Here is an 8302-nt window from a genome sequence, read left to right as displayed (position 1 = left end):
TTATTTTTAATCCAATCGGTAAACTTTTTTATTATTAGAGTTCGCTTAACCAAACGCCACCAGTCCGAAAAATAATCGTCCTGAATAAAAGAGTAAGGATGTATTCTTTGATGAATGTTTACATAGTTTCTCAGCTCTTCATCAGTTTCCATACTTACTGTCCAGTTTGGCCAATAACTTTCTGATTTTCTTAAAAACGATGGTCCATTGAGCCATAATGATGCTCCCTTTTTAATTTTTGTACCTTCATCAGCAGGGTTTAATGATGATTTTATATATCTCCATTGATCCATTGAAGTTGTTTCTAAGATTTCAGCAACTCGATGAGCTACGAATTGCTTATACCGCCTATGCTGACTATTAATCCAGGCTAGGACAGTTTGACTGTCTGACCACATGACGCATTTTGAAATCGAAATTCTTAATTCTTTCTTTACGGTATTCAACAATCTTATCCCTAATATTGCTGCTTGCAACTCTAAACGTGGTATGGATAACATTTTATTCGGTGAAACTCTTGCCTTTGCTGACACTATATTCACATCAGTGCCATTTGCAGTAACACTTCTCAGATACACAACGGCAGCAAAAGCATTTTCCGAAGCATCTCCGAACATATGCAACTCATAAAACAATGCATTTTTCAAGGTCATACATCTTGGAATCTTAAAATGGGTGACAAGTTTAAGCATATCTATCCAAGAGTTCCAAAAATTTGATAAACTATCTGGTAACTGGCTATCCCAATCAGAAGATTCTTTATGCCATTTTTGTAAAAGAATTCTACCATGAATTGTGAAGTTCGAAATTAACCCTAAGGGATCGTAAATACTCATTACAAACGAGAGAGTTTCTCTCTTTGTAATCAACCTTGTGAATTCCAATCGATCAAGTTTTAATTGAAATTCGATCAAATCAGTTGTTGTATTCCAATAGATACCCAATACTTTATCAGTTGGTATTTCTTTATTCTCGAACCATTTTATTTCTGAAACATGAAGTCTTTCTGAAGGAATAACGTTGGCAAGCTGTTGCGAATTTGTAATAAAATTTCTTAGATGAAATCCAGCATACTGTTGAATATTTATAACACCCTGAACAACTTCAGATGCTTCTTTAATTTCATCAAAGCTATCCAAATAATCATCAACATAAAAGTTATTTTCAGAAGCCTCAGAAGCCTTTGGAAAATCATCCTTAAAAAGCTGTGCATTATAATTTTTCACTGCTTGAGCACAAGCAGGAGAACACGTTGATCCAAAAATCATTGATTCCATCACATATACGCTCGGATCCCTATCGGCCTCACATTGTCTCCAAAGGTATCTTTGTGCAGGCTGATCTTCCATAACAATTTTTATTTGCTGAAACATTTCTTGTATATCCCCTGTAACAGCGATTTTGAACTCTCTGAATCTTAGCAAAACACCGAACAAAGATTTTACTGTGTCAGGACCGGAAAGCAGTGCTGAGTTAAAAGATACTCCTTCTACTGCTGCAGCTGCATCAAAAACAATTCTTGATTTAGGTGGGACTTTGTTTTTATTTGTCACAATAAAATGAGGCAAATAATAGGTGTTTGGATGTTCCTGTAGTAGCTCACGTGGGCTAAGCTTACGGGCATAACCCTTTTTAACAAATCCTTCAAATGACTCAATTGCCCATTTTCTTAGCTCTGGTTTCCTAGCTAATGTCTTCTCCAATATTTCCAAACGTTTGAAAGCATTATTAAAACTTGGAGGGAAACTCATGCTTTCAGTTTTCCACAATAATCCTATTGAGTAATGTCCGTTTTCATATTTAATTGTATTTTTAATAATTGATTCAGCTCTTTCTACTTCTGCTGATTTTGGTAATTTATTAACGACGTTGACTCCAAAGTTTTCAGTAGAACAATAATTTTCAAAAATTGCTCTTAAATCTGTACTTTCATGCTCTCTAATGCAAAAAGAATATGAAGGCTCACCTCTATATACCTTACCGAAAATCAACCATCCTAGTTTGGTACGCGCTGCCATCGGCGAGTTCTCGTCACTTATCCTTCTGTCGGTCGTCAACAACAAATGAGCGTGCTCCATACCAATTAAAATCGTGGGCTTGGCGTTGACGTATCCCTGAACTGGAACATCAGCTAAATAAGTGAACTCCTTCTTCATGTGTTTAATATCCAATGTTTGCGTTGGAAGTTCAATGTCCTCGATGGTCCTGACATCCTTCATTGAATAAGTTTTTCCTCCATGTCCGCGTATCCACAGCTGTACTCTTCGGCTAGGTGATTCCTTTGAAACGTTCTGCGTCCAGGTTAATTCCAGTGGTTCTGACCGTCCATGGAGCCCAAGTTTATCCGCTACCGATTGATCCAAAAGGCTTAATGACGAGCCGGGATCAAGGAAAGCGAATGTTTCCAAAGAGAGGTTTCCATTCTGCAACGTTACTGGTACTATTTGATAATATACCGTTGATTTTCGACTTCCATGATGATTATTGTTAGTTTTGTCCTTCTCCAGATTTTGATTTTCCTTGGGTTTCTCGACGGCTGCTTTATGCAATAAACGATTGTGCATTCCTTTGCAACCGTCTATTTTGCATTCTCGCTTGCTTCTGCAAAACTTACTACCGTGTCCTTTGTTCAGGCAAGAAAAACACAGTTTCAATTGTTGAATTCGTTGTTGCCTTTGCTCAACATTGAGGTTTTTCAATATGTTGCACTTGAACGTTTGATGCTCATGCTTACAAATGTTGCACTGCATTTTTGAAGGATTGTTATGAATATTGATTCTGGGCTTTTGTTCCTTTCTTGTAGGTGGTGCTAATCTCCGTAATGTCGTTGCGTGAGTTTGCAGCCACTTATTCAAATCATGGAGAGTTGGCTGACTGACATTTCTTTGAAGCGCTTCTGTCCATGTTATCTGCATACTAAATGGTAGCTTTGATACTATGTCAGTAATTAACCGATAATCATGAAGGAATTCTGGCTTGGCCAATGTTTCCATTGTCACAACCAAATCGTCCAATGCGTTAGCAATATCGATAGTATGGAGTCTGGGTTGATTCAATGTTTTTATCAGCTCGTTCAATAATTGCTGATAAATAGCCTCCGGTCTCCCATAAATTTCTTCAAGCCGTTGCATTATTCTAGGAACATTAGCAGCCCCTATCATCAAATTTGACACGCTCTTGGCAGCTTGGCCATACAGAGCTTCTTCCAATCTTGATAAATTTTCGAGATTGGTAAATCTACCTTCGGCAGATGTGTCCTTAAAAATGCTTTTGAATTTCGGCCATTCACGAGCCTCTCCACTAAATTTTGGAAGCTTGATTAATGCTTGCCTCGTCGCATTTAAAGAACCTTCAGACTGACGTCTGTTTGCCACATCTTGTTGAATTTTCAGCGATTCATTTAGCTGGTTCGCTAAATCAAACTTCACTTTTACGTCCAATAATGTCGCTCGTTCGATTTCCAGATATTCGCATTTGGCGCAAAGGAATCGCTCTTCTTGTGACGGCGTATGCTTAAGGTGCACACAACTAAGGTGGAACCACCTATCACAATCGTCACAAGACACCATATTATCCTTGGTGTCAGCTTCCTTGCATAAACGGCAGTTTCCGTTCTTATTTTCCACGAATTGGAACATAGCTTTTGATTTTGCCATCGCAAATGTTCACTTTACTCTCACCTGGTTGTTTGCTGCTACTTTGCTTCTCTGTTTCCTTTTGCCGGATCTGCGCGTTCACTTCTGATGACAGCTTCTAAAGGTATTTCCAAACCTTTTTGTTAATTCACACACTGCAGTTTCACTATTTTCAAAAATGTCCAATGTCCTAGTTTCACTTGAATTACCACTCTGGGTTTTAATATTCAACACACAAGGTATTTTAGACACGATTCGTGAATATCTATTCACAACTTTCGAATGTTTGCCACTATTGGCTCAAGATTTGTAACAGTTAAATTTTGTGACAATGCACAACACTCAGACTGCACTCCTGGCGACAGTAAACCACGTTACAAAATCAATCACTGTAGCTATTTATTACGACAACTTTTTATATTGTCGGAGTCCTTTCCACTTATTCTAGTTGATCTCCGCGCGCCGGTATCACTGCACAATTTCAACACAACGTCGCGAGTACTTTCCTCTCTGGTAGTTCACCAAAATGTGACGCCGGAGCTTTACGGTTTTCGGATGTAGAAAACATACACTGTAGAACTGTGGTCTAGAACTAACTTTATTACTAATGCTAAGCCTTATATATATGAATGAATGTACAATACATTCTACCTGATTTGACTCATTATCTTTTGGGTCCCTTTCTTATTATCTCTACTTTGTTATCGCCGCCACTATCGGTGCGTCACTATTTTCATTACAATTTATGGGTCTCTTTCTTGGTCCTTCGTAGAAGATTAGTTTATGACGTAATTGTCTTGGGTAGCAGAGAATTATCAACTATGCGCATATTGCAACTAACAATATGCCATGCGGTGCGCTGTATAACTTAAGGAAAATGACAACTTGAGTTTGAAATGCAAATTGATTGATTCGCGTTCGTTACAATAGTTTAAAACATATAATTTACGTAGATTACTGTTTAGGTTATTTTTCCTATGCTGAGCATTGCTTTCAATGAACTGAATAAACACAACAGCATTAGATGTTTGGTCGATTTTCACCATCAAATCATTCGACAAACGATCGGGAAAATTACATCAGAATCGTGATTTTCAATTTTATTCATTTTTCTCACTAATTACGTAACGCAGATATGTAAAATTTTCCAGATGCTCATTTATTAAGACGTTCTATTAGACTGATAAGGTTTCAAAGCTCTAAAACCGATAATCCCTGAAAAACAAAGGGGGTGCGTTTTGCCTCGACAGTGCGTATTACCCCAGATGCCCCTACCTTTAGCTAGATCAAGTGCGCGGTGCAAGATACTCCTGCGAAAAGAGGCGGGAGGCGGCACTTGCACTTGTTTCCCAACCAACTAGAAGTGAACCCACTATTAACGGATCTCGTGCAAGGAGTGATACTGTAGGCTTCAGTCGAGATTGCATCATCCATCAGTTTAGTTAGGTGGATAGGTGCATCATAATTAGTCACTGCATGGAGGCGGTGGGTAGAAGTCGATATTCATGTCGGTAAGCAGCTGATGGGTTCAATGGATGGATTGCATTAGCAGATTGCGTATGACATTTTGTATGGCGACTGATTACATCAGAAAGTTGCCCTATGCAGGATGTTGATTTGTCACCAAATTGAAGTACTGGAAAATTCCATTGTTTTTAACAATCTTAGATTTTAGGTTTAATCACTTAATTATTATTTACATCTGTTTGTGCAATCTGAATCGTTTGATTACAGTTTATCATCACTGTTGTGACATATACGCTTTTCTGTTCTATTGATTTTGTCACTACTTTTTTACCATTCTTGCTACACGATGATGCTTCATTGTTTGATTTAGCTATATTATAGAGACTTTCAGCCCTTGGCTGGTTCGTCTCTAGCATGATGCTTCATTATAATTTAGTTAAATATGGCCCATAGTTTCGGTTATTCAGTGGAAAATCTTTACATCTAGACATCCACTTTGTCTTTCACCATCCAGATCTCATGCAAGTTTTTTTTTGTTGGGATATGATCAACTGGGACCATTACTTAGATCTATTGTAGTATCTATGCCCCGTTAAGTTTCGAAGTTTTAGGACGAGTTATCATTTAGGGTTGATGACGTTTGATCATGCGAAGTGATTCTTAGGATAAAATCATTGGGATGTTTTAACCAAATTTCAAAAAAGATTAGGAATATCTTTGTTTCAATATTGTCTTTCTTGTACAAATAGTACGGTCTTCAACAACTTGTGACATGTCTCCACATAGCTTTGCTAAACTCAAAAATACCAAGTGGAAGGTTTGGTACAGATTGTGTCCGATCGGTTTTACACCGTCGTGATGCGGACAATCTCGTACCTATCAGGTGATCTAGAATTTTGTCCCTGGTTTTAGAATCTTCCAAAAGCAATAATGGTAGGCAAAGTTGAAGACATGAACCCGACCACTCAGCATCCTGATTGCCGACAAACTTCATGTCTCTCCTGGACCTGTTTCAGAGAGGGGCTAGTACACATCGTACCCTAAAAGTTAGCTGCGTATACGTATACGGCTACAGCCATGCAGTAACGAACATCGATCGCTTTGGAGAGTCCACCGAGGTAGTTCCCGAGTGGTCCTTACAACTCCATTTGTCCTCTGAAAGCGGCAGGATCAACCACCACGGCTGTACCCAACTCACTGTTCTGCAAGCATCGAGAATTGAACCTACCAGATAACACCAGAAGGAATTGCTGATAAGGGGTCCTCCACCAGCCCCGGAACTGACCAGGGACCTCTTTCTAACCACGGGCTCGGATTCAACTCAGTAGACCGACGCCATGTATTTCGTCTGAACTAGCCATTCTCCGAGTCCACGCGTCACCTCCTCTGTAGCTCCCAGACGATGTGGGTGAAACGGCATTCCAGCTAAACTCATCCTTACACATCCTCCGGACAAGATTGTCCAGAGTTATGCCCTCTCCGCATGTGGCAAGCATGCGGTCACGCATTATGCGAAAACGCGGGGACACGAACAAAAAGTGTTTCGCTATTTCCTTTAAACAAGCACAAACAGGGCATTCGGGAGAACCCGCATGCCCGAAACGGTGCATATATTGTCAGAAGCAACCGTGGCTTGAGAAGACCTGTGTCAGATTGAATGTTACTTCCTCATGGGCCTATTAATCCAACTATCTACCCTCAGAATCAACCCATGGGTCTACCTTACTTTGGTAGAACTGTCCCACGCACGCTACCATTTAACCATGGAGGCCATCCTGGCAGTCCTGCGTATGCCTCTTGTGCCGCGCATTTCGAAGCACTCTAAGTCCTCCCTGATAAGGATGTCGATAGACACCATACCAGTCAGTGATGACGCAGAGTGCATCGTGTGACACGGTACGGGAGGCGCTCGCAACCCTCATGCACATCAGTCTATAGTACTTTCTAGTTTACCACGGCAGCTTACGGTACTTAGCGCCGTACCCCACGCCGGGCTGCTATACCTTAGTATGGACGTAGCGACACTAGCCAGAAGCTTGTGTTTACTAGAATAAACCTCAGCTATTGGACATTATCCGGGGCAGTGCCACTGTGTAGTGGAGGCTAGTCAACGTGACTACCTGTGGCTACCAAAGATAAGCTTATTGTCGATCATGACTCTCAAGTGTTTGACGGAGCGCTACACTGATCACCGTTTGCTGTTCTTCACAACCACCTCCTCAGTTTTGTAGTAAGCCAGTTCCAGTTTCCTGGAGCTCATCCGATCGATTCACTGTGGTAGACCTGCAGAGTAATGTCGTCACCGCAGCGGTCCAACTGGCGCTATTGAACGCATTCCATTCATCCAGAGTCACTACTGCATAGGGGCTGTCCATTAATTACGTAAGGGTTTATAGAGGGAGGGGGGGTTTGAGAAATCTTACGCGCCATACAAAAATATTTGGGTTCTCATACAAAAAATCTTACAAAGGGGGGTGGGGGTGTCCAAAAATCGTAAAATTTCCCTTACGTAATTAATGGACAGCCCCATAGTAGCGAATCCTCCTCCTCTCATGCTGGAGCGCTATCTCGGTGGTCTTTGTAACCGACTTGATTAACGTCTACGATCGACTTTCCTTTACGGATGCTGAACTGGTTGCTCGAGAGGCGCCGTCCACAAATTACGTAGCGTTCTATGGGGAGGAGGGGGTACGGCCGAGCGTTATGGCCCAAACACGAAGGGGGAGGGGGGGTGGTGTCGGAAAATGTCGTAAGCGGTACGTAATAAATGAACGTAATATTGCTGGTTGCTTTGAAAGATGGATTTTTCATGCACTTCATCCACATAGAACAGACATCCAAGTCCAGTTCCGGAACTGTGTAAGGAATTTAACGGCCATTTGAAATCGGCAACACAAGTGGCAATAGCGTGGCGCTGCAATCGGTTAATTTCCCATACTAATTTAATTCACCACTTGAAATGTTTCAATTCACCACTGACTGTGGCAATATGGTGTTTGGTGGCGTAAGTGTTGTCATCGTGTATTGGTTTGCAACCCTACTCAAGCAAAGATTCAAATCCTTACACATCTTTCCGAATGAAATTTGTTCTAGCCTGGATGTCTGTTCTCTGTGCTTCATCCATCACACTATTTTTGTGCTCCAGCACGGTTGCCGATATCAATTTTATAAATTACACATTTTATGATCTTTTTCTACAA

Source organism: Aedes albopictus, chromosome 2 (genome assembly GCF_035046485.1).
Source record: "Aedes albopictus strain Foshan chromosome 2, AalbF5, whole genome shotgun sequence".
Taxonomy (NCBI): Eukaryota; Metazoa; Arthropoda; class Insecta; order Diptera; family Culicidae; genus Aedes; species Aedes albopictus.
Note: the sequence above shows the minus strand (reverse complement) of the source record.